The sequence below is a fragment of the Delphinus delphis genome, chromosome 10 (assembly GCF_949987515.2).
Source record: "Delphinus delphis chromosome 10, mDelDel1.2, whole genome shotgun sequence".
Taxonomy (NCBI): domain Eukaryota; kingdom Metazoa; phylum Chordata; class Mammalia; order Artiodactyla; family Delphinidae; genus Delphinus; species Delphinus delphis.
In genome coordinates, this window is record NC_082692.2 from 73695652 (window position 1) to 73722220 (window position 26569).

Below are 26569 nucleotides of genomic sequence, written 5' to 3' on the forward strand. Positions count from 1 at the left end.
TTATTATATAGGCCCTTTCCAACAGGGAGATCAAACACAGAATTTAAAAATTGCCTTTTTCTTTGAAGAAGTAATAAAATTTCTTCCTTAATTTGAAAGTGTTCACAAGCCTGAGTGTATAAATTCACTTAATATGCTAATTTATTTCAGTACTCTACCCTATATTTCCAGTCTTCCAGCCTATGAAAAAATTCAATTTGTTTGAACTGAGAAACTGCTAGCCTTTAATAACCATGCTTGTTCCAGCTGCTTAAGCTTGTGTTATCTTGGGACATACTGTCACCTACTAAATAGGAAAACATTATGGGCTTCTTTCTCTAAAAATGCACCTGTCACTTTATATACACTCTTAGTCTGCTTATAGACAGACACAAAACGCTGACTGTCGGTTTCACTTTCCAAGCACATATCTTCGAACCAGAATTATAATACACAAGTTTACTGCTCACTACTCAGGTCAACCCGCAGTGATAACAAGGACACTGAATTTGAACATCTTTAATAGATTTAGACCACAGCCATGATCACAAAGATTAGGTTTGATTCAAATTGATAGAGGCTCATTTTTATGTTCTGCTTCCTTTAGGTCTCAGAGGTAACACAAAAGGCTTAAAATCTCCAAACCTGTCTCATGCTGCTATATTGAAGAATTGATGCTTCCTTAAAAACTGTCTTTTTATTGGAGAAGAGTGATATTTCCCCCATTTTTTAGCAACTTTGTCTAGGTGTACTAATTGCTAATATTATAAAATTAGTAATTCCTCAAGAAGACATTTCATTCAAATATACTGCTACCAATATTTACAGTGTAATTAACTATAGTGTAAATCAACACAGCCTTCTCCAGAGCTCTTCCTTGCCTCCTATTTGCACTTTTCTAATCTCATTATTTCTTTCCACTAAAATACTAATACATTTTTTTTCTGTAGAAAAACTATCACTGAACAATGTTAAGAGTAAGTACAGCAAAAATTAGGTGACATGATTTCAAATATGCCCCAGACCTAAAAATTCTACCCTACCTGCATAAACAATATCGTAAAAAAAAAAAAAAGGTTCTGATGAACCTAGGAGCAGGACAGGAATAAAGACGCAGACATAGAGAATGGACTGGAGGATATGGGGAGGGGGAAGGGTAAGCTAGGACTAAGTGGGAGAGTAGCATTGACATATATATACACTACCAAATGTAAAATAGCTAGCTAGTGGGAAGCAGCTGCATAGCACAGGGAGATCAGCTCGGTGCTTTGTGACCACCTAGAGGGGTGGGATAGGGAGGGTGGGAGGGAGGCTTAAGAGGGAGGGGATATGGGGATATATGTATACATATAGCTGATTCACTTTGCTATTCAGCAGCAACTAACACAACATTGTAAAGCAGTTATACTCCAATAAAGATGTTGGGGGAAAAAAAAGCAATAAACCCTTTCAATCCATGGTCAGATGTAAGGTTTAAAGTGCAAAAGTGTTAACACTACTGAAATTTTACACTTACACGTATAAGTAAATGTAGAATATTTGCCCTAAGGTAGTGTCTTCAAAGTGGGATGAGCACATGGGAGAGGAGGAAAATATTAGAACCATCTTTCATACCATCCTTTTAAAATGTTATATTTGGGTATGTTTCATTACATATACAGTACAGCAACATATTTATATATGTTTGAAATAAATAAATGTACCCATGTGGTTAGTGTGCTCAAACATTTTACCAATAGGATTCAGGATCAAATATGTCTGGAAGGCATTGTCATAAGGGATGCTATTAAGTCGCTTCTATAAGAAGTTCTGATTAGGAAATAAAAGGAAAGACTATATAGCGATTCTGGAAAGTAAAAGAGAACAAAAAATTCCCTTGCATCAAACAAAATGTTTGATTGCAACAACGAAAAACTTACGTGAGACACAGTTTTGCTTTGCTTGGAGGGATAAGACTATGTCATTTTCATTTGAATTGGTAAGGACCGAACTCCAAACAGAGGAACATCTGAGTATAGTCCCATTTTATCAACACATGGAACAACAGGAACATTCATTCATTCATTCCTTCATTCACTCACATATTCAACAATACTCCCTGAGCCAAGCAACATCCTGGGAATATATCGGGGAATACAACAGTGAAAAGGTCAAGGTCTCTACCCTCCAGGAGCTTTTATTCTAGTGGAAAAGGCAGGTGAATAAAGTATAAAGAGACAAAATAAATGCACGTTATCCTAAATGCAATGAAGGAAACAAAAAAGAGACTGAACTAGAAAATAACAAGAAATGAACTACTTCAGACAGTAAAGCCAGCAGGGCTAGGAATTAATAGGTAAGGGAGGGACATGAGGTAGAAAGGAGAGGTAAGAGCCAAATCACGCAGGGCCTTTATGCTAAGGTAAGGGGTTTATAAATTTATTGTGCACAATAGGAAGCTATAAGAGGGTCAACATTCTACCATGCATGATGAATGGATATCATAAAAATAAACAGATATGGTCTCTTTTATTTATTGGGGTAAGATTTGAGTAACTGATATGTACAGATTTTAGTGTTCAATCTCATGTATTTTGGTAAATGTGTACACCCATGTAATCACCACTCCAAATAAAACATAAAACATTTCCATTACCCTAGAAAAGTACCCTCCTGGTCCCTTTTAGTCAGTTCTCACTCCTGATTTTTATCACCATAGATGAATTTTGTCTGTTCGTGAACTTCTTATAAATGGACTGATGTAGAATATACTCTTTTGTGACTGGCTTCTTTCACTTAACATGAAGTGTTTGAGAGTTATCCATGTTATAGTATGAGTCAATAGTTCTTTTTTTAAATTGCTGAGTCTTGTATGGCAAAACAACAATTTATTTATTCATTCTCCTGTTGATGAACATTTGTTTACAGTATTTGTTTTTTATGAATAAAGCCTGTGTGACTATCTATGCTTGAAGAGTCTTCTTGTGGATATGTCTTTTCATTCTCTTGAAAATCAGGAATGGGATTTCTGGGTCATTGGGGAAGATATATGTATAACTTTATAGAAGCAGTTCTCTAAAGTGATTGCAGTGGTTCCACATCCTCAGACTTTAATGTTAGCCAATTCTAGTGGGTATAAAATGGATACCATTGTGATTTTACTTGCATTTCTCTTATGAATAATGACATTGAATGCTTTTATATGTGTTTACTGGTATGTCTTGTGAAATATCTGTTAAGTCTTTTACTCAGTTTTTATTGGTTGTTTCCTTACTATAATTCTAAGAGTTCTTTACATATTTTAGATACACGTCCTTTGTGAGATATATCTATAGCTATATCTATAGCTATATATCTATAGTGAGTATTTACTTGCCTGTTATCTTAATGGTATCTTTTAAACACTTTTTATTTGGGGACTTCCCTGGTGGCGCAGTGGTTGAGAGTCCGCCTGCCGATGCAGGGGACACGGGTTTGTGCCCCGGTCCGGGAAGATCCCACATGCCGCGGAGCGGCTGGGCCCGTGAGCCATGGCCGCTGAGCCTGCGCGTCCGCAGCCTGTGTTCCACAACGGGAGAGGCCACAAGAGCGAGAGGCCCGTGTACCGCAAAAAAACCAAACCAAAACAAAACAAATTTTTATTTGGAAATAATCTCTAAGCTAGAGGAAAGTATCAAGAATAGCAAACAGAAGACTCTTATATGCTTTATCTAGATTAGCTTATTGCTTAATGATGACTTTTAATTAGCAGAAGTTTTTAATTTTCATCATGTCCAGTTGATCATTATTTATAGTAGTGGTCTTAAAAAATCCTCACCTAGTCCAAAGTTGCAAAAGTACTTTCCTTTGTTTCCTTCCAGATCTTTATAGCTTTAGTTTTTACATTTAGTTTTTACATTTACATCTACGATCCATCCCACATCAATTACTTTATATTGTGTGAGGTACTGGGTGCGGTTCTTTTCTTTCTGTATGTTTATCCAGTTGTCCCAGCACCATTTATTAAAGACTCTTCTTTAGTCACTGAAATGCCTTGGTACTCTGTTGAAACTCAATTGACTATAAATGTGTGTGTGTGTGTGTGTGTGTGTGTGTGTGCACGTGTGTGTCTATTTCTGGACTCTCTATTGATCCATTTGTTTCATTTATCCATTCTTACACCAATGTTATACTGCTTTGATTACTCAGATTCACAGTAAGTCTTAAAACTAGGTAAAGAAACTCTTCAACTTGGTTTTGTTCAAGGTTTTTTTGGCCCTTGCTTTTCCATATAAATTTTAGGATCCACTTATCATTTTCTGATTAAAAAAAAGCTGTTGAGAGTTTAACTTGGATTGTGTTGAATCCATAGATCAATTTAAGGAGAACTATATTGAGTCTTCCAATCTACTTACATGATATATCTCTCTATTTATTTAGGCCTTGTTTAATTTGTTTCACAATGTTTCATAGTTTTCATTTTAGAAGTCTTGCATATGTTTTGTTAAATTTATTTCTAAGTATTTTATTTTTTGATATGACTGAAAATAAATTTTAAAATTTCATTTACCAGTTGAATGCTACTAGTATATAGAAATGCCATTGATTTTTGGTATACAGACCTTGTTTCCTGTGACCTTACTTAATTCACTCGTGAATTCTAGTAACTGTTTGGTAGATTCCTGAGAATTTTCTACATATACAATCATGTCTTCAGTAAACAAAGACTTTTACTTTTGCTTTTCTCAATTTTTATACTTTTTATTTATTTTTTCTTACATTACTTCCCTGGTTAGGACCTCCAGCATATACTAAACAGAAGTGATGAGAGTAGAAAATCTTGCATTGTTCCTGATCATAGGGGGAAAGCGTTCACTATGTTTCTATTAAATATGATGTTAGATGTAGGTTTCTTTTTTCAGAGGAAGTTCTCTTCTATTTCTAGCTTTTTGAGAATTTTTTTTTAATCATGAAAAGGTGTAGAACTCTGTCAAATGCTTTTTCTGCATTGATTGAGATGATCCTATTGTTTTTCTCCTTTATTCTTTCCATATGTTGAATTATATCAATTGATTTTCAAATGTGAAACCAACCTTGTATTCTTGGTATATATTTCAATTGTGCTAGCATTTTTGTTGAGGATTTTTATACCTATGTTCATGAGGGACACTGGTGTGTAATTTTCTTACAAGATCTATGTCAGGTTTTTTTTTTTTTTTTTTTTTTTTTTTGCGGTACGCGGGCCTCTCACTGCGGTGGCCCTTCCCGTTGTGGAGCACAGGCTCTGGACGCGCAGGCTCAGCGGCCACAGCTCACGGCCTAGCCGCTCCGCGGCATGTGGGATCTTCCCGGAGCGGGGCACGAACCCGTGTCCCCTGCATCGGCAGGCGGACTCTCAACCACTGTGCCACCAGGGAAGCCCAAGTTTGCTTTTTATTAAGAAAAAAGTAATAAGACATTGTATGACCCAGCATATGACTGGTGAATGGCTTATATGGACTTGAATTTCTTTGATGCTAACATTTTAAAACTTTAAACCATTAAAAACTACCTTCCCTTTACATCCAGTCAATACTGATCTATCATCTACTACTTTTTAGGACATTTCTTCATATTTCTGGGCAATTATGGCACCTGAATCACAATTTTCCTCTTCTGTCATCATTCTGGGTGACTTTAAAGAGAACAAGTTTTAGTATCTTTTTTTTTTTTTGCGGTACGCGGGCCTGTCACTGCTGTGGCCTCTCCCGTTGTGGAGCACAGGCTCTGGACGCGCAGGCTCAGCGGCCATGGCTCATGGGCCCAGCCACTCTGCGGCATGTGGGATCTTCCCAGACCGGGGCATGAACCCGTGTCCCCTGCAGTGGCAGGTGGACTCTCAACCACTGCACCACCAGGGAAGCCCTAAAGAGAACATGTTTTAATCTAAACCTAAACCTCTTCCACAATCACAACCAATACTTCTATTCCATTTTAGCAACTTAGATGAACAGTCCTACTCTATAGCCAATCACTAGAAACTATTAAACTTTGAGGTCTTCTGTTCAAATTTTCCTCCTGATTCATTAGTTCATTCAACTAACATTCAGTCAATTCCTTAGTGGCACAGTACAAGGCACTAGAGACATGGAAGTAGCTAAAACATGGAAATCATATTCTAGTGTGGGTATAGGGGAAAATAATTATTCTTAAGTAGCTGTTTTTAGCACATTCCATAGACATTCTCTTATTAAATCTCACATCAATCCTTCACTGCAGGTAGTATATTCATCCTCCATTTTTTAGATGATGAAACTAGACTCTAGAAACCAAGACAGCTTCTAGTCCATAGACATACAGCTAGTAAGTAGCAGAGACAAGTATTAAAACTTTTCTCTACAGAATCCATTGTCATTTCTGTGATAAAACTCTATGTCCACTACTATACCAGGCTTAAGTTCTTTCATTCATTTATGCTGAGTGACTACTATTTGTCAGACATGTTTTGACAGCGACAAGAGTGCCTGGTTTCTGTACTTGCAGAACCACAGCCAAATATTTTCAATAGAATACTTGTTTATCAGATAAAAACCATGAATCCTTTCACTTCTCCCCCCTTTTCACTCTTTTAGAACCGTTTTCTGTTCCATTCTGGATTCCAGTTCTGAATCTGATCTTCCAATAGGTAACAAACGTGTGCCTTCCAACCACTATACCATGTAAAGCCTCCTGAAAGGGTGATCTCAAAGTTTGCAAGACTGGAGTGTAATCTGTTGGAATGTGGTAATTCAACTAAAGAAAAAAATCTACAAAGTATCAGAAGGTTGTCTGCTCAGTACATAATCAGAACAAGTGACTTAGACTACAGTATCTGATACGTACAGTCCCCAAAGGTATTATTATCATTATTAAATATCTATTATTTATTGGGTATTTTCTATATGCCAACACTGTATTAAGCACGCTCTATGCATTATCTCACTTAACCTTCCCATAAACGCTACAAGATATCTACTACTATTATTTCTGCTTAACAATGAGGAAACTAAGGCTTAGTATGGTTAAGTGACTTTCCTAAAGTCACATATCTATCAGAGTACAGATATAAACTCAAATCTAATTGATCCCAACATCTACATTGTTAACCACATGCTTATTTTCTTCTGGGGCAGGCACTGCCTATAAACATATCCATAGTAGCATAATCTTTGCTCCTGGGGAAAAATATTTAATACCTGATGGCTAACACCCTTACCTTTCACTGTGTTTGGAAGAAAAGAGCCCAAATTTGCCTCTCTGTGTGTGCGTGTGCACATCTTTTTTCCATTGACAAATTCTTCCTTTAGATTTGTTTAAAAAACCCTCAGATCCAAGAACTATTACCTTACAATTAAAAGCTCAGAGGCTAACCTTACTTTACTCATTTCCATGTTCTTGCAGGTCACTTCACTGTCTCACCATAGGCCTCATATACTTATAATCCTCTCAGCTATTAGTGAGGGCCACCGAGAACAACTGATTGCTTCCTATCCTTAACATCTAGGCTTCATCAGTCCAATTAGCTGTCACAGCCTGTCAAAGTCACTTCCCAAATAGTTTCACATCTGTTTCTTCCTTCGGCTTCTACAGCTACAATGCTAGTTCGGGTCACTTGTTGCTTTAAATATTCTCCCTTACTAGTCTCTCTACCTCTCATCTTTTATCTCTCAGTCCATTCTTCATGTGGACCAGCCATGGGGACTGAACATCACGCTTTGTCATCCTATAGCCTAAGGAATAAAGTTGAAAATAGAGCTCCTTATCTTGTTATTCAAGGACCTCCAAAATCTGACCCTCAGCCATTACTTCAATATCACCTTTCACCATGTTCCTCTCCATGTCACGCATCATATAATGAGAGTACAAGATGCAAACCAGGGGGATTTCAGAGATATCAGGAGAGAATATCAGAATTGGGGTGGGAGAAAGAGTGGAGTTGCAGAATAAAGCTAGGGTTCGGTTGTTGGGAGTCTTAACATGAGATACCAAGAAGATCTCCATAGGGGAGAAACCGAGGCTGTAATTACAAACAGAAAAGGATGGGAAATGGAAGAGCAACATCTAAATCCCTACCATGTGCCAGAGCCTGTACATCATTTCACCAGTGTTATTTCATTTATTCCCCTCAACCGCTCTTTGAAATAGGAATTAATATTCACATCTTACTAATGTAGTTAAAGGCTCAGAGACACTACGCCACTTGTTCAAGGTCTCAGAGCTAGTACGTGGCAGAGCTAGAAATCGATCTAAAAAGACAAAGCAAGAGGAATAAAGGATGGTAGTTGTCTGGCTTAGCGTTTTTGAAAAGTAACATGCTTACTAGGAAGAAAAGGGTGTGTGTAACAGGCCTGAACCCCATTCTACCCCTTTACTAAAGGGCATTCCAGCAGAGAAAGGGGACCAGCCAAAGCTCCTTGTAAACATGACTGATCTTTCGGCAAATACACTAATGGTATTTATCAGGGTGAAAGTCCTTAATGAAATACTTTTTGCTGGATGTACCTGATCTGTCTAGGACTTCTTATGGTTAATAAACCTGGAATTCATGCACTCACGGGGCATGGCTCCCTGGAAAATGTCACATAAGCCATAAATGTAACAGCTCCCATTGGGTGAGTGATATTCTCTCAGAATCACTATCTCAGGTACTACTTAAGAGAAGTCATCTGTTAAGTGTGGGCCTAAGTGCATTGAGAAAGGACTGGAAGACTTCAGTGGCAGTCCTGGATCTCTTTCTGCTTCACAGGTACTTCAATACTGGCTAAAATCTCTGAGTCTTCTGAGTCTGTTTGACAATTCAATCCTTTGAGCTATCTCATATGGCTGGTTATGTTGTGCAGCCTCTTGAAAAACTACACCCTCAAAAGTAGATTCTGAGAAAAGGACATAGGTGCCCATAGTTTAGGTGATTCCATGAAGCAGGAATGAAGGAGCAGGAAGAGGAAGAGAGCAAAAGAGGAAAGGCCAAGATCAGGATGCACTGGCTCCGACACTGCTATAGGCCACAGGGGCTCCATTCTACCAGGGTATCTGGAGACAGGTACAGAACACTTCCCAGATAATCCATTTGAAGAATGGCAGGTGGGAGCCTATATCCACTGACTCCCAATCCCCAGTGGTTAAGAGTTGCCTCTGGGGGGCTTAACTCCCCAGTATTTCCAAGCTGTCAGGCTTTTACTGCATCAAAGAAGCCCTTGGGTGGCACTAGATAAGGGATGCTGTCCAATCAAGCTTGCACCAAACTGCTCACTGCAGCTGCAGCTGATACCAGAGGTGGACCCAGAGGACGTAAGGTGGGACACTGGAGTGGGCTGCCACAATGACAATACCAGCATTCTTGCTCCTACTTAAACATACTCCATTCTCTTGTATTTTCATGCCTTTGCTTATGCATTTCCCTTGGAAAGTCCCTTCCCTCATTATGCCACTTGAACTATATTCATCCATCACAGTTTGGATTAGATATGTCACCTCCTCCTTGAAAATGTCTTGGATCTGTAAATTAAAAATAATCACTTTTTTTTTTTTTTAAACTTACAACAGCATGTTTTCAACCCCTAACACTGAATTCTTTCCATTCCCCCTTGGTGCTCTTAGGTCAGTAACTATATAGTCCACTTCATAGGCCGTGATAGGATGCAAATCTTTTCCTTTGTTTTTACAGGTGAATAACATGTGGTCTCATATATCTCAGTTTTACCACTTGCTAGTAACATTTTGAGTTTAAAAGGGTTACTAGAATTTGGTATTGCAAAGCCCATTTTAGAGTTTAAAGCAGTCTCTCATTCTAAATTCCACAAAGAATTTGTAAAGTTCCTAATATGCAAATGTACAAGCACAAGAGAAGTAGAATTTCTGCAACTTAGGGGAAGGACAATTTGTTACAAATTCATCATCAAGTGTTGTCATCTTGAGTTGATTGTAGTTTTCAAGAATTGATATATATGTATATATATTTTAAAAATAATAAATTGTTATTATTTTAGACTACTCATTACCAACAAGTGGGGAAATAGGCCATAATACTGAGCAATAACTTTGAAGCCAGAGTTTTTGGGTAAAAATTCTGGCTTCACCACTTCCTAGCTTTGTGACAATAGGCAAGTTACTTAACCTTTTGTGCCTTAGTTTCTTCATCAGTAAAATGTGGAAAAATAATAGTACTCACAAGATTGTTGTGAGGACTGCATAAGTGAATATACATAAAATGTTTAGAACAGTGCCTGGCACACAGAAAGCTCTACCTAAGTACTAACCATTATCAACCTGGGGGGCTGTGGATTGTTTACTGAATGCTTTGTATTTTTGGCCTTTAATTTTCTAATTACTAAAATTTGACTGGCCCATACGTGACAACATAATCCTCTACTGATGTCCCAACCTCCAAACTGGAAAGTGGGAATGGGTGGGGCTGTGAGCCAAGACATCTTTCATCCTGCCGTGGTGAGTCTTGGTGAAAAAATATGGGTGTCACTGTAGGCTGCTACCTACAGTCTGTTTCTTCTACTGGCCTGAAAGGTCTCTGATGACTGAGACCACATCCTGGTTATCACAGCATCTCACAGAGCTTGGTTCAGAGTTTTGTAGTTAATTGGGAAACAGCTGCTCAACTGTCTTTGTTGAAACCCTATTGGAATCATATATTTGCATGTCTATTTATTAAGCACCTACATGGTGTCAAGCCTAGAAGGAGATACTGGGGATATCGCAGTGAACAAAACAAAGTCCCTGCCCTCATGAAGCATGTTTTAATAGAGGAAGACAGTAATAAACAAGAAACAAATAAACAAGTACACATATGTCAGCTCTCAGTAAGGGCTATAAAGAAAAGTAAAGTACAAAAAGGTGATAGAGATGGGGTGGAAAGTATTATTTCCGAAGAGGTAGTTAGGGAAGTCTTCCCAAAGAAGGTGCCATTTGGGCAAGAGTTGAATGAAATGGTTGGAACCATGCAGATAGCTGGGAGATTCCAGACACAATACTCCTGAGGACTATGCAGAAATCTGTTCCTCTCTGTAGCAGGTCTTCCAATGTAATCCAACAAATATATATTAAGAAAGGTGAGTCCCCTGGGCTGTAAAAGCTTGATAACCACACAATGGGTCCATGGCATGACTCTGCCCTCGTGGAGGTCAGGTGTTGGTTTGCACAAAACAGTTCTCAGTCAAATCTAACTATTATGGCTCTGACTTCTGGAAGAATTTCTAAATGATCATGTGCCCAGCTTAGGACAAAGGTATTAGAGGACTAAGCCACTCACATGATGATGAGGTTTTATTCTACTGTCTTCGTGAAAATAAATATGCAAACATTATCTCATAATCAAGAGTAGTTGGTTTTGGAGGGAAAACAAAATCATGTACTAAGCTTAAATGGTTCTGAAAGTAAGCTGAATTGCTACTTTAAAAAATTAAAATTAGTCATTCATGAGAGAGAGAGAATATAAATGCATATATGTGACTACTTAAAAGCTTCATTACGCTTATATGCTTTTTTTGGGGACAATTTAGTTGCTGCAAGGAAGGCTGCTTGTAAAACATCTCTTCTCTTGTAATACAGGGTTGATTTTCACCATCTAAAACCTCCTGTGACCTAACAAAGCAGAAAAAGACAAGCAACAGTTGCAACACTCCTCTTACACTTAAAGACACATTCTTTTTTAAAAAAACATATAGGGGTTAATACATTTTTCTTATATCTGTAACTGAGCATTTACAGCTAAGGGTCAGCAATGTGATAGAAAAAGTAATGAGACCACGATGAGAAAAAATGGGGTAGTCAACAGGAAAATCAATCTCATTTATTATAATATTCTAGTGATCAGCAGGTGTATAACTCTCCCAGCTATGGTCATTAACGACATTCATTCCAAACTTAACATCTACATTTGCAAACCATTTGAAAGTAAAATTACTTTTCAATTCAATTTTCAATTCACCTTTTTATCTTCATCTTTGACAATTTTTTTTTCACAGTGGCACCTCGGTGAGTATTTGAGTAAATGGTAGCAACCTTCCAAGAGCACAGATAAACTCATCTATTCAGATTACCTATTCACTTTGCTTCTGTATATACAATGATTTTTTAAAAACACCTTTATTGGAGTATAATTGTTTCACATTATTGTGTTAGTTTCTGCTGTATAACAAAGTGAATCAGCTATACGTATACACATGTACCCATATTCCCTCCCTCTTGTGCCTCTCTCCCACTCTTCATTTCCCAGCCCTCTGGGTGGTCACAAAGCACTGAGGTGATCTCTCTATGCTATGCAGCTGCTTCCACTGGCTATCTATTTTACATTTGATAGTGTATATATGTCCATGCCACTCTCTCACTTCTTCCCAGCTTACCCTTCCCCCTCCCTGTGTCCTCAAGTCCATTCTCTACGTCTGCGCCTTTATTCCTGTCCTGCCCCTAGGTTCTTCAGAACAAATTTTTTTTTAGATTTCATATATATGTGTTAGCATATGGTACTTGTTTTTCTCTTTCTGACTTACTTCACTCTGTATGACAGACTCTAGGTCCATCCACCTCACTACAAATAACTCAATTTCATTTCTTTTTCTTTTTTTTTTTTTCTTGCGGTACGTGGGCCTCTCACTGTTGTGGCCTCTCCCGTTGTGGAGCACAGGCTCCGGACGCGCAGGCTCAGTGGCCATGGCTCACGGGCCTAGCCGTTCTGCGGCATGTGGGATCTTCCCGGACCAGGGCACAAACCCATGTCCCCTGCATCAGCAGGTGGACTCTCAACCACTGTGCCACCAGGGAAGCCCCAATTTCATTTCTTTTTACGGCTGAGTAATATTCCATTGAATATATGTGCCATATCTTCTTTATCCATTCATCTGTCAATTGACACTCAGGTTCCTTCCATGTCCTGGCTATTGTAAATAGAGCTGCAATGAACACTGTGGTACATGACTCTTTTTAAATTATGGTTTTCCCAGGGTATATGCCCAGTAGTGGGATTACTGGGTCATATGGTAGTGCTATTTTTAGTTTTTTAAGGAACCTCCATACTGTTCTCCGTAGTGGCTGTACCAATTTACATTCCCACTAACAGTGCAAGAGGGTTCCCTTTTCTCCACACTCTCTCCAGCAATTATTGTAGAATTTTTGATGACAGCCATTCTGACAGGTGTGAGGTGATACCTCACTGTAGTTTTGATTTGCATTTCTCTAATGATTAGTGATGTTGAGCACCCTTTCATGTGTTTGTTGGCAATCTGTATATCTTCTTTGGAGAAATGTCTATTTAGGTCTTCTGCCCATTTTTGGATTGGGTTGTTTATTTTTTTGATATTGAGCTGCCTGAGCTGCTTGTATATTTTGGAGATTAATCCTTTGTCAGTTGCTTCGTTGGCAAATATTTTCTCCCATTCTGAGGGTTGTCTTTTCGTCTTGTTTATGGTTTCCTTTGCTGTGCAAAAGCTTTTAAGTTTCATTAGGTCCCATTTATTTTTGTTTTTATTTCCATTTCTCTGGAGGTGGGTCAAAAAGGATCTTGCTGTGATTTATGTCATAGAGTGTTCTGCCTATGTTTTCCTCTTAAGAGTTTTATAGTGTCTGGCCTTACATTTAGGTCTTTAATCCATTTTGAGTTTATTTTTGTGTATGGTGTTACGGAGTGTTCTAATCTCGTTCCTTTACATGTAGCTGTCCAGTTTTCCCAGCACCACTATTGAAGAGGCTGTCTTTTCTCCATTGTATATTCTTGCCTCCTTTATCAAAGATAAGGTGACCATATGATTGTGGGTTTATCTCTGGGCTTTCTATCCTGTTCCATTGACCTATATTTCTGTTTTTCTGCCAGTACCATACTGTCTTGATTACTGTAGCTTTGTAGTATAGTCTGAAGTCAGGGAGCCTGATTCCTCCAGCTCCGTTTTTCTTTCTCAAGATTGCTTTGGCTATTTGGGGTCTTTTGTGTTTCCATACAATTGTGAATTTTTTTGTTCTATTTCTGTGAAAAATGCCATTGGTAGTTTGATACGGATTGCACTGAATCTGCAGATTGCTTTGGGTAGTATAGTCATTTTCACATTGTTGATTCCTCCAATCCAAGAACATGGTATATCTCTCCATCTGTTTGTATCATGTTTAATTACTTTCACCAGGGTCTTATAGTTTTCTGCATACAGGTCTTTTGTCTCCTTAGGGAGGTTTATTCCTACATATTTTATTCTTGTTGTGGTAAAGGGGAGTGTTTCCTTAATTTCTCTTTCAGATTTTTCATCATTAGTGTAAAGGAATGCAAGAGATTTTTGTGCATTAATTTTGTATCCTGCCATGTTGCCAAATTCACTGATTAGCTCTAGTAGTTTTCTGGTAGCATCTTCAGGATTCTCTATGTATAGTATCATGTCATCTGCAGACAGTGACAGCTTCTTTTCCGATTTGGATTCCTTTTATTTCCTTTTCTTCTCTGATTGCTGTGGCTAAAACTTCCAAAACTATGTTGAATAAGAGTGGTGAGAGTGGGCAACCTTGTCTTGTTCCTGATCTTAGTGGACATGCTTTCAGTTTTTCACCATTGCGAATGATGTTGGCTGTGGGTTTCTCATATATGGCCTTTATTATGTTGAGGTATGTTCTCTCTATGCCTATTTTCTGGAGGGTTTTTACCATAAATGGGTGTTGAATTTTGTCAAAAGCCTTTCCTGCATTTATTGAGATGATCATATGGTTTTTATCCTTCAGTTTGTTAATATGGTGCATCACATTAATTGATTTGTGTATACTGAAGAATTCTTGCATTACTGGGATAAACCCCACTTGATCATGGTGTATGATCCTTTTAATGTGCTGCTGGATTCTGTTTGCTAGTATTTTGTTGAGGATTTTTGCATCTATGTTCATCAGTGATATTGACCTGTAGTTTTCCTTCTTTGTGACATCTTTGTCTAGTTTTGGTATCAGGGTGATGGTGGCCTCGTAGAATGAGTTTGGGAGTGTTCCTCCCTCTACTATATTTTGGAAGAGTTTGAGAAGGATAGGTATTAAGTCTTCTCTAAATGTTTGATAGAATTCACCTGTGAAGCCATCTGGCCCTGGGCTATTGTTTGTTGGAAGATTTTTAATCACAGTTTCAATTTCAGTGTTTGTCACTGGTCTGTTTCATTTTCTGTTTCTTCCGGGTTCAGACTCAAAAGGTTGTAGTTTTCTACGAATTTTTCCATCTCTGCCAGGTTGTCCATTTTATTGGCATGTACTTGCTTGTAGTTATCTCTCATGATTTGTTCTATTTTTTCAGTGCTAGTTGTTACTTCTCTTTTTTCATTTGTAATTCTGTTGATTTGAGACTTCTCCCGTTTTCCCTTGATGAGTCTGGCTAATGGTTTATCAATTTTGTCTTCTCAAGGAACCAGCTTTTAGTTTTACTGATGTTTGTGATCATTTCGTTCATTTCTTTTTCATTTATTTGTGCTCTGATCTTTATGATTTCTTTCCTTCTGCTAACTTTGGGGTTTTTTTTGTTCTTCTTTCTCTCATTGCATTAGGTGTAAGGTTAGGTTGTTTATTTGACACTTTTCTTGTTTCTTGAGGTAGGCTTGTATTGCTATCAACTTACCTCTTAGACCTGTTTTGGCTGCATCCGATAGGTTTGGGGCCGTCATGTTTTCATTGTCATTTGTTTCTAGGTATTTTTTGATTTCCTCTTTGATTTCTTCAGTGATCTCTTGGTTATTTAGTAGCATATTGTTTAGCCTCCATGTGTTTGTATTTCTTTACTGTTTTTTTCCTGTAATTGATATCTAGTCTCATAGCATTGTGGTCGGAAAAGGTACTTGACACGACTTCAATTTTCTTAAATTTACCAAGGCTTGATCTGTGACCCAAGATATGATCTATCCTGGAGAATGTTCCATCAGCACTTGAGAAAATAAGTGTATTCTGTTGCTTTGGATGGCATGTCCTATAAATATCAATAAAGTCCATCTTGTTTAATGTGCCATTTAAAGCTTGTGTTTCCTAATTTATTTTCATTTTGGTTGATCTGTCCATTGGTGAAAGTGGGTTGTTAAAGTCCTCTACTATTATTGTGTTACTGTCGATTTCCTCTTTTAAGATTGTTAACATTTGCCTTATGTATTGAGGTGCTCCTACGTTGGTTGCATAAATATTTACAATTGTTATATCTTCTTCTTGGATTGATCCTTGATAATTATGTAGTGTACTTCTTTGTCTCTTGTAACAGTCTTTATTTTAAAGTCTCTTTTGTCTGATATGAGAATTGCTACTCCAGCTTTCTTTTGATTTCCATTTGAATGGAATATCTTTTTCTATCCCCTCACTTTCAGTCTCTATGTGTCCCTAGGTCTGAAGTGGGTTTGTTGTAGATAGCATATGTACAGGTCTTGTGTTTGTATCCATTCAGCCCATCTGTGTCTTTTGGCTGCAGCATTTAGTCCATTTACATTTAAGGTAATTATTGATATGTATATGCCTATTACCATTTTCTTAATTGTTTTGGTTTGTTACTGTAGGTCTTTTGTTTCTCTTGTTTATCAATTTTATCTTCTCAAGGAACCAGATTTCCCTAGAGAAAAGCTGTCTAGAGAAGTTCCTTTAGCATTTGTTGTAAAGCTGGTTTAGTGGTGCTGAATTCTCTTAGCCTTTGCTTGTCTGTAAAGGTTTTAATTTCTCTGTCGTATGTGAATGAGATCCTGGCTGGGTAGAGTAATTCTGGTTGTAGGTTTTTCCCTTTCACCACTTTAAATATGTCCTGCCACTCCTTTCTGGCTTGCAGAGCTTCTGCTGAACGATCAGCTGTTACCATTATAGGGATTCCTTTGTATGTTATTTGTTGCTTCTCCCTTGCTGTTTTTAATATTTTTTCTTTGTATTTAATTTTTATAGTTTGAATAATATGTGTCTTGGTGGGGCTTCCCTGGTTGCGCAGTGGTTAAGAATCTGCCTGCCAATGCAGGGGACGTAGGTTTGAGCCCCGGTTTGGCAAGATGAAACATGCCACGGAGCAAGTAAGTCCGTGTGCCACAACTACTGAGCCTGTGCTCTATAGCCCATGAGTGACAACTACTGAGCCCACGTGCCACAACTACTGAAGCCTGTTCGCCTAGAGCCTGTGCTCCGCAACAAGAGAAGCCACCAAAATGAGAAGCCCATGCACCACAACAAAGAGTAGCCCCACTCGCCAGAACTAGAGAAAGCCCGTGCACAGCAACAACGACTGAACGCAGCAAAAAATAAATAAATTAAAAAAAAAATTGTGTGTTGGCGTGTATCTCCTAGGATTTATCCTGTATGGGACTCTCTGAGCTTCCTGGAATTGACTATTTCCTTTCCCATATTAGGGAAGTTTTCAACTATAATCTCTTCAAATATTTTCTCAGTTCCCTTCTTTTTCTCTTCTACTTCTGGGACCCCTATAATTTGAATGTTGGTGTGTTTCATGTTGTCCCAGAGGTCTCTGAGACTGTCCTCAATTCTTTTTATTCTTTTGTCTTTATGCTGCTCTGTAGTAGTTATTTCCACTATTTTATCTTCCAGGTCACTTATCCGTTCTTCTGCCTCAGTTATTCTGCTAGTGATTCCTTCTAGAGAATTTTAAATTTCATTTATTGTGTTCATCATTGTTTGTCTACCCCTTAGTTCTTCTAGGTCCTTGTTAAATGTTTCTTGTATTTTCTCCATTCTATTTCCAAGATTTTGGATCATCTTTACTCTCAGTACTCTGAATTCTTTTTTCAAGTAGACTGCCTATTTCCCCTTCATTTGTTTGGTCTGGTGGGTTTTTACTTTGCTCCTTCAACTGCTGTATATTTCTCTGTCTTCTCATTTTGCTTAACTTACTGTGTTTGGGGTCTCCTTTTCACAGCCTGCAGGTTCGTAGTTCCCGTTGTCTTTGGAGTCTGCCCCCAGTGGGTAAGGTTGGTTCAGTGGGTTGTGTAGGCTTCCTGGTGGAGGCGAATGGTGCCTGTGTTCTGGTGGATGAGGCTGGATCTTGTCTTTCTGGTGCGCAGGACCATGTCTGGCGGTGTGTTTTGGGGTATCTGTGAACTTATTATAATTCCTGGCAGCCTCTCTGCTAATGGGTGGGGTTTCTGTCTGGCTAGTTGTTTAGCATGGGGTGTTCAGCACTGGAGCCTGCTGGTCGTTGAGTGGAGCTGGGTCTTATTGTTGATACGGAGATCTCTGGGAGAGCTCTTGCTGATTGATATTACATGGGTCCAGGAGGTCTCTGGTGGTCCAATGTCCTAAACTCGGCTCTCCCACCTCGAAGGCACAGGCCTCATACCGGCCAGAGCACCAAGACCCTGTCAGCCATACGGCCAGGTACGTGGGTATTTTCTTGCCTTTTGGGAAGTCTGTGGTCTTCTGCCAGTGATCAGTAGGTGTTCTGTAGTTGTTCCACATGTAGATGTATTTCTGATGTACTTTTTGGGAGGAAGGTGATCTCCACATCTCACTCTTCTGCCATCTTAAAGGTCCTCTATCATCTTAAAGGTCCTCAATCATTTACAACCATTTGTGAATGTTCACTTCAGGTCAGAATGAACTTGCAAAACTGATGTCAGACTTCTGATGATTTGATTAATGCATTAGAATCATTTGTTGATGATTTGATTAATGTATTAGAAGGCAAAATGGTATTTATTTTTCTTGTTATGATCTAGGAAGGACAAACTTTCAATGTACATCTTCAGTGATGCTGTCAAATAGCTCTAGGTATCATTACAAGGAAAAAGTGAGTTTGCAAAATAGCATATTTAAGTATGTGCAGTGATGTTTAGGTATATAGCTAATATGGCTGTGTACTGAAATTTAAAGTTTTACAGAAGGTGGTTCCATGTACAAGGCCTCCCTTACACATTCATTCCTAGGCTTCACAATCATCAAAGGGAATTTTATTCCATTATTTTTTCTGGATCACTTCTGCTAAAGTTTAAATTCATTGAGGATTCTTTTCTCCTTAACAGAGAAGTAATTCTGCATGTAAAATGCTTTCACATTTTTATTAAAACACAATATAGCTCTTTTTTAGTGTTAACATTTATTATGATGCGTATTTCACATATGTGATTTTAAATTAATAACTAGTGCTCTTGGACTCTTTCTTTGAATATCACTTGATTCCCTTCTTAAAAACAACTTTATTGAGGTATAATTTACATGTGATAAAATTCTCCATTTTCAGCGTACATTTTTAGTATATTTAGGGAGTTATGCAACCATCACCAGACAGCAGAATTCAGTTGTCAAATATTCTCATCAGCATAAAAGATCTCTCAAGCACTATGAAGAACAGTATGGAGGTTCCTTAAAAAACTAAAAACAGAACTACCATATGACCCAGCAATCCCACTACTGGGCATATACCCTGAGAAAACCATAATTCAAAAAGAGTCATGTACCACAATGTTCATTGCAGCTCTATTTACAATAGCCAGCATATGGAAGCAACCTAAGTGTCCAACGACAGATGAATGGATAAAGATGTGGCACATATATACAATGGAATATTACTCAGCCATAAAAAGAAACAAAATTGAGTTACCTGTAGTGACGTGGATGGACCTAGAGTCTGTCATACAGAGTGAAGTAAGTCAGAAAGAGAAAAACAAATACTGTATGCTAACACATATATATGGAATCTAAAAAAAAAAAAAAAGGTTCTGATGAACCTAGGGGCAGGATGGGAATAAAGATGCAAATCTACTACTAGAGAATGGACTTGAGGACACAGGGAGGGGGAAGGGTAAGCTGGGACAAAGTGAGAGAGTGGCATGGACATATATATACTACCAATAGCTTGTGGGAAGCAGCCACATAGCACTGGGAGATCAGCTCAGTGCTTTGTGACCACCTAGAGGGGTGGGATAGGTAGGGTGGGAGGGAGGGACATGCAAGACGGAAGAGATATGGGGATATATGTATATGTACAGCTGATTCATTTTGTTATAAAGCAGAAACTAACACACCATTGTAAAGCAATTATACTCCAATAAAGATTTTTAAAAAAATGTATAACATCTGACCCAGCAAGTCTATACCGAGAAATCCTGGAATAAATCCTTATAAATTTTACAAACATCTGTATGGATTTATACATATATTCTCAAAAGCACTTATTAGAGTTTGCTCTTATCCATTGTGAAAAGCAAAAACTGAAAACAATCTGAAGGCCCATTAATAGAGTTAAGTAAGTTATGGCACAAATGCAATAAATACAAGACAACAGCTAACAAAATGGGTAGCTTGTACATACTACCCTGAAATAATGTCCATAATATATTATTGTGTGAATAAAGCAAATGGAACGTGATTTAGTAGAAACAATTAGTGAAAATATTATGGAATTGTACTGAATTTATGGCATCACTGCCTCTAGGGCAGTGAGTGCTGTGCATTGTTTTTATAATTAAAAACTTTTTTTGAAAAAAAAAAAGGGTGAGACATGTACCACAAACATTCACTGCAGCACTATTTACAGTAGCCAGGACATGGAAGCAACCTAAGTGTTCATTGATAGATGAATGGATAACAAAGATGTGGCACATATATAAAATGGAGTATTACTCACCCATAAAAAGGAACAAAACTGAGTTACTTGTAGTGAGGCGGATGGACCTAGAGTCTGTCATACAGAGTGAAGTAAGTCAGAAAGAGAAAAACAAATATCGTATGCTAACGCACATATATGGAATCTAAAAAAATGGTACTGATGAACCTAGTGGCAGGGCAGGAATAAAGACACAGGTGTAGAGAATGGACTTGAGGACACGGGGGGAAGGTTAGGCTGGGAAGAAGTGAGAGAGTAGCACTGACATATATACACTACCAAATGTAAAATGGATGGCTAGTGGGAAGCAGCTGCATAGCACAGGGAGATCAGCTCGAGGCTTTGCGACGACCTAGAGGGGTGGGATAGGGAGGGTGGGAGGGGATATGGGGATATATGTATACTTACAGCTGATTCACTACGTTGTAGAGCAGAAACTGACAAAACATTGTAAAGAAATTATACTCCAATAAAGATATAAAAAATAATAAAGTAGGTTATAGAAAATTCAAAAAAAGAAAGAAAAATCCCTCATGCCGTTCGCAGTCAATCCCTGCTCTCAGCTACAGTACCAGGCTATCACTAATCTGGTTTTGGTCTCTAAACATTTGCCTTTTCTGGATATTTCATATAGATGAGATGAAAATATACAAAATCTTTTGCATCTGATTTCTTTTATTTAGCATAATGTTTTTAGGATTCATCCATATTGTAGCATGTATCATTACTTTTTACTGCAGAATAGTATTCCAATATATGGATATGTTACATTTGTTTATCCATTCACCAGCTGAATTGATGAAGCTATACACTGTCTTTAGCTTTAGCCAATTTAAATATTGGTACTAAAAACATTCATGTTCAACTCTGTGTGTGGGCATAATGCTTTCATATTACTTAGGTACATATCCAGGAAGACAGTCATTATGATGGATAATAAGGTGGTATTTCGTTGTGGCTTTACTTTGCATTTTCCTAATGACAAATGATGTTAAGAATATTATTATGTGCTTTTTACCCATGTGTCCATCTTCTTTTATGAAGTGCCTATTCAAATCTTTTACCACGTTTTAAATTGGGTGATATGTTTTCATATTAATGAACAATAAGTTATCTTTATATTCTGGATATAAGAACTTAATCACATACATGATTTGTAAATATTTTCACCAGTCTGTGGCTTGTCTTCATTTACTTAATGGTGTTTTCTGAAATGCAAACTTTTAAATTTTTATGAAGTCCAATTTATTATTTTTTCTTTTATTATGTTTTTGTCATACTAAAAAGGGCTTTGCCTTTGTAGCAACCCTAGGTCGTGAAGAAGTTTTACACTTTTAACTCTTATATTTAGGTCTACATTCCATTTTGAGCAAATTTTTTTATACTGTGTGAGGTAAGGCTGTAAATTAAATTTTTTTGCATGTGGATATCCAAATATCTCAGCACCATTTGTTGAAAAGACTATTCTTTTACCCACTGAATTACCTGAGTACTTCTGTGAAAACCCAAGTGACCATAAATGTAAGGTTTTATTATTCGATTCTGTATGCTGCTTCATTCATTTATTTGCTTCATGCTAATACCTTACTGCCTTGATTACTGTAGCTTTATTGTAAATTTTGAAATCAGTTAAGTGTGAATTCTCCATCTTTCTTCTTCTTTTACAAAACTGTTTTAGTATTCTTTTGAATTTCCATATAAACTTTAGGATAGGTTCATCAATTTCTACAAACAACCACCCACCCACCTGCTGGTGAATCTTTAGGTCAGTTTGGGGAGAACTGTCAACTTAATATTGAATCTTCCAATAAAATGGCTGTCCATTTATTTAGATCTTTAATTTCTCTCAGCAGTGTTTTTTAATTTCGGTATACAAATCTTGCACTAACTTTGTTAAAGTATCCCTAAGCATTTTATTCTTTTTGATGTTATTGTAGAACTGTTCTCTTAATTTCATTTTCAGATTGCTCTGCTAGTATACAGAGGTACAACTGATTTTTGTATATTGATTTTCATATTCCTCAACCTTGCTGAACTCATGTTTTACTTTTCCACAGACATTCATGTTGTTTGTGATTAAAAACAGTTTTGCCTCTTCCTTTCCAATATGGATGTCATATTATTTATTTTTTCTTGTGTTATTGCATTCACTAGAATCTCCAATACAATGATGAATAGAAATGGTGAGAGAAAACAGCCATGCCTTTTTTCTAATTGTAGGGGGAAAGCATTCAGTCTTTCCCCATTAAGTATAATAAGCTACATGTTTTTCCTAGATAGCCTTAATATGTGAAGGAAATTCCCTTCTTTTCCTAGTTTATAAATATGGATCAAGGGTGTAAATTTAAGAGCAAAAACGATATGACACCTAAAACACAAGCAACAAAGGGAAAAACAGTACACTGGGTTTCATAAAAACTAAAAGTTTTTGTCCTTCAAAGGGCACTATCAAGAAAGTTAAGGATGAAAGAAAATTTTTACAAACCATATATCTGATGAGGGCCTAGTGTCCAAAATGTATAAAGAACTCATACAACTCAACAATAAAAAGACAAATAATCCAATTAAAAAATGGACAAAGAATCTGAATAGACGTTTCTCCGGAGAAGATATAAAAATGGCCAATAAGCAAATGAAAACATGCGCAACATTATTAACCAGTAGGGAAATAAAAATCAAAACCATGAGATACCATTTCACAACTACTGTGATAATAGAAAAAGACTAATAATAAGTGCTGCTGAGGATGTGGAGGAATTGGAACCTTCATACATTGGTGGTAGGAAAATAAAGTGGTACAGCCGCTTTGGAAATGGTTTGGCAATTCCTCAAAAGTTAAAACACAAAGTTTATATGACCCAGCAATTTCACTCCTAGGTACATACCCAAGAGGACTGAAAATATATCTCTACACAAAAACTAGTACATGAATGTTCACAGAAGCATTATTAATAATAGCCCCAAAGCGGAAACAACCCAATTGTCCATCGACTCAACAGTGAATAAACAAAATACAGTAGATCCATAAAATGGATTATTATTCAGGCATAAAAAGGAATAAATCACTGATACATGTTACAGGATGGATAAACGCTGAAAACATTATGGTAAGTGAAAGAAGCTAGGCATGAAAGACTACATATTGTATGGTTTCATTTACATGAATTGTTCAAAATAGGCATAGAGATATTATAAAGAGAAAGGGCTGGGGGTAAAAGGAGTGGGGAGTAACTACTAATGGGTAGAGGTTCTTTGGGGGGTGATGAAGCATTCTAAAATTACATAGTGGTGACGGCTGCACAACTCTATGAAGTATACTAAAAACCACTCAATCACACACTTTGAAAAGGAGACTTTTATGGTATATGAATTATATCTCAATGAAAAAGAAAGCTGTTACTAGTTCAATCACTTACGGGTGATGGGACTTTGGATAAATGGAAATTTAGGAGAAAAGAATAAGAACTATTATTTCAATTCCATTAGTATGAAGCAGACAATTTTTTTGTGACACTCTTGTACTCCTTCATTCATTCAATGACTTGCAGTCATTTTGGGGTGATGAACTGTGTCCTCCAGAAAGATATGTTCAAGTCCTAATTCCTCATACCTGTGATTGTGACCTTATTTGAAAATAGGGTCTTTGTTCATATAATCAAATTAAGATAAAGTCGTGATGGATTAGAGTGGGCTGTAATCCAATGATTGGTATCCTAAACAGGAGGGAAATTTGGACACAGACACAGACAGGAAGAAGATGGAGGCAGAAATTGGAGTGATGCATCTACAAGCTAAAAAACGCCAAAGACTGCTGGCAAGTCCCAGAAGCTAAGACAGAGAGGCATGGCATGGATTCTTGGTCAATGCTTTCAGAAGGAACCAATCCTGCTGACATCTTGATTTGGGATTTTCAGCTGTGAGATGGTAAGTTTCTATTGCTCTAAGCCATCCAGTTGTGGAAATTTGTTATGGCAGACTTAGGAAACTACTACAGTAATATTTATGCATTCGTTATTAAAGACAAAGGGTTACAGGAATTAAGAGTCAAACTCTTGGAGTCTCAATTCTAGGGGATAATAACATCTGTCTGTTCATCTGCTGAGAGAAAACGATTGTGAAGTGTTTTATAAATACAGAATATTACTCCTCCAGATGTATGCTTCTAATTGATTTGTCAGCTCTAATGTATTGGGTCATCTCCTTCCCTTTCTTCAAGATCATCTGTTTTCAACCAACATTCACTTTCCTTAGAGAAGCTACAGTTCGGGTATAAACTGTCTACTTAAAAGAATAACCATCTCTAACAAAAAAGTGAGAATTAATATTATGGAACTCTAACATCACCCACTCTCCTACCCCCCCGCCCCCCCCCATCAGTACACGTTGCCATAAATTGCCAAAGAATTCACCTGTAGTTTAGGAAATACAACACCAAGCACTGTAACCTTTTGTTTATACATAGGGTTAGGGCATTATTTGTTCCAAGTAACGGATTATTCTGTTGAACTGAATCATAAATGACCACTTTCTGAAGACTACAATAAAGAAGATACTTGGCACTAAAATTAGTACATTTTTCACAAATCACAGAGCAGTCAGGATGATCAGTTAGCAATATAAAATACTGCACAGGGCTTCCCTGGTGGCACAGTGGTTGAGAGTCCACCTGCCGATGCAGGGGACACGGGTTCGTGCCCCGGTCCGGGAAGATCCCACATGCCACAGAGTGGCTGGGTCCGTGAGCCATGGCCGCTGAGCCTGTGCGTCCGGAGTCTGTGCTCCGCAATGGGAGAAGCCACAACAGTGAGAGGCCCGCGTACCACAAAAAACCCCCCAAAAAACTAACAAAAAAAACTGCACAAACTATGATTATGAGAGATTTCCAATGATTTAGAGTCTTGAAAACTTAAAAGAAAGTTGCTGTAAGTTGCCAGTCAGTGAAAATTTGACAGTGTCCAACAAGGGGGTAGAGGGATATCTGTCAAGTATCTCTGAACACCTCCAACATTCACTTTTTAGATTTTTCTCTCCCTCCTCACCTCTGCTCTCCTAAATGCATCATTACAGGTATAGAAGATTTTGGCACTTTAGGTAATATATACATTCTCCTGTTCTATTTTTTACATGAAAATCTCACATATCTTTAAATGGAGATTTCAAAAGTACATAAAGATACACTTACATGGATGTTAATTATAACACTAATAGAAAAATGAAGAAATGGGAAATTTAGAGGTCCACCACAGGGAATAAATATACTATGCTATACCCATGCAATGATACCTATTGCAGCTAAAAAGAATAAGATTAATATATAGTATTATAGAAAGATTCCCAAGACAGATAAAGTAGAAAGCCCCACTGTCATCACACCACACCAGTTTCCAGAGAGTATGAATGGTATGATTCTATTTATGGAAAAAATAACTGTGATATCACTCACACACACACACACACACACACACACACACACACATACATAATCTCTGAAGGTATTTACAAAAAAACTATTAAAAGCAGTTACCTTTGAAGAATGATTCTCCAAATTTTCTTATTATGGGCATATAATTTATGCCCATAAACTACATAATTATTTATAAATTACATGTAATTTATAAATGAAAGAGTTTTAGCCCAGAAGGACAAAACACTGATTAGCGGTTAACTATCTGAAATAAAATAAATATTCTATGCAAACGACAATACAAAAAAAAGAATGTTAAAAAATTCTCTACTTCTGGGGACCTCAAAAAAGACGTTATGCAACATTTACAGGCACCACAAGGGAATTGTAGCTAAGGTCGTTCTACTAGGCCCATACTCAATGTGGGGAATCAACAGACTATCCTTTGAGGTCAGAGCACAATTTACTTACAGTGGTTTATCGAGTGCTTAGTTCAATACGAGTGGACACGTTGTCAATAACATTCTAATGGATGCTATAGATGACAGTTCGATGCTATAATGTACAAGCTAGAAGGCCATATAATAAAATCTATAGGCCCCTGGAGTCAGGGGGATGAAAATTTGTAGAAGACCTGAAGAAAAACACCAAGACATGTCTCGATGCAGGGCCTGATGATTGTT

At 37.5% G+C, this 26569-nt stretch overlaps 1 protein-coding gene across 2 annotated transcripts in view; it reads right to left on the bottom strand.

Annotated features, from left to right (window-relative positions):
- The window catches only part of CFAP20DC (CFAP20 domain containing), a 349870-nt gene that overhangs the window by 256584 nt on the left and 66717 nt on the right, over positions 1 to 26569 (bottom strand). The gene's annotated exons all lie outside the window — the stretch shown is intronic.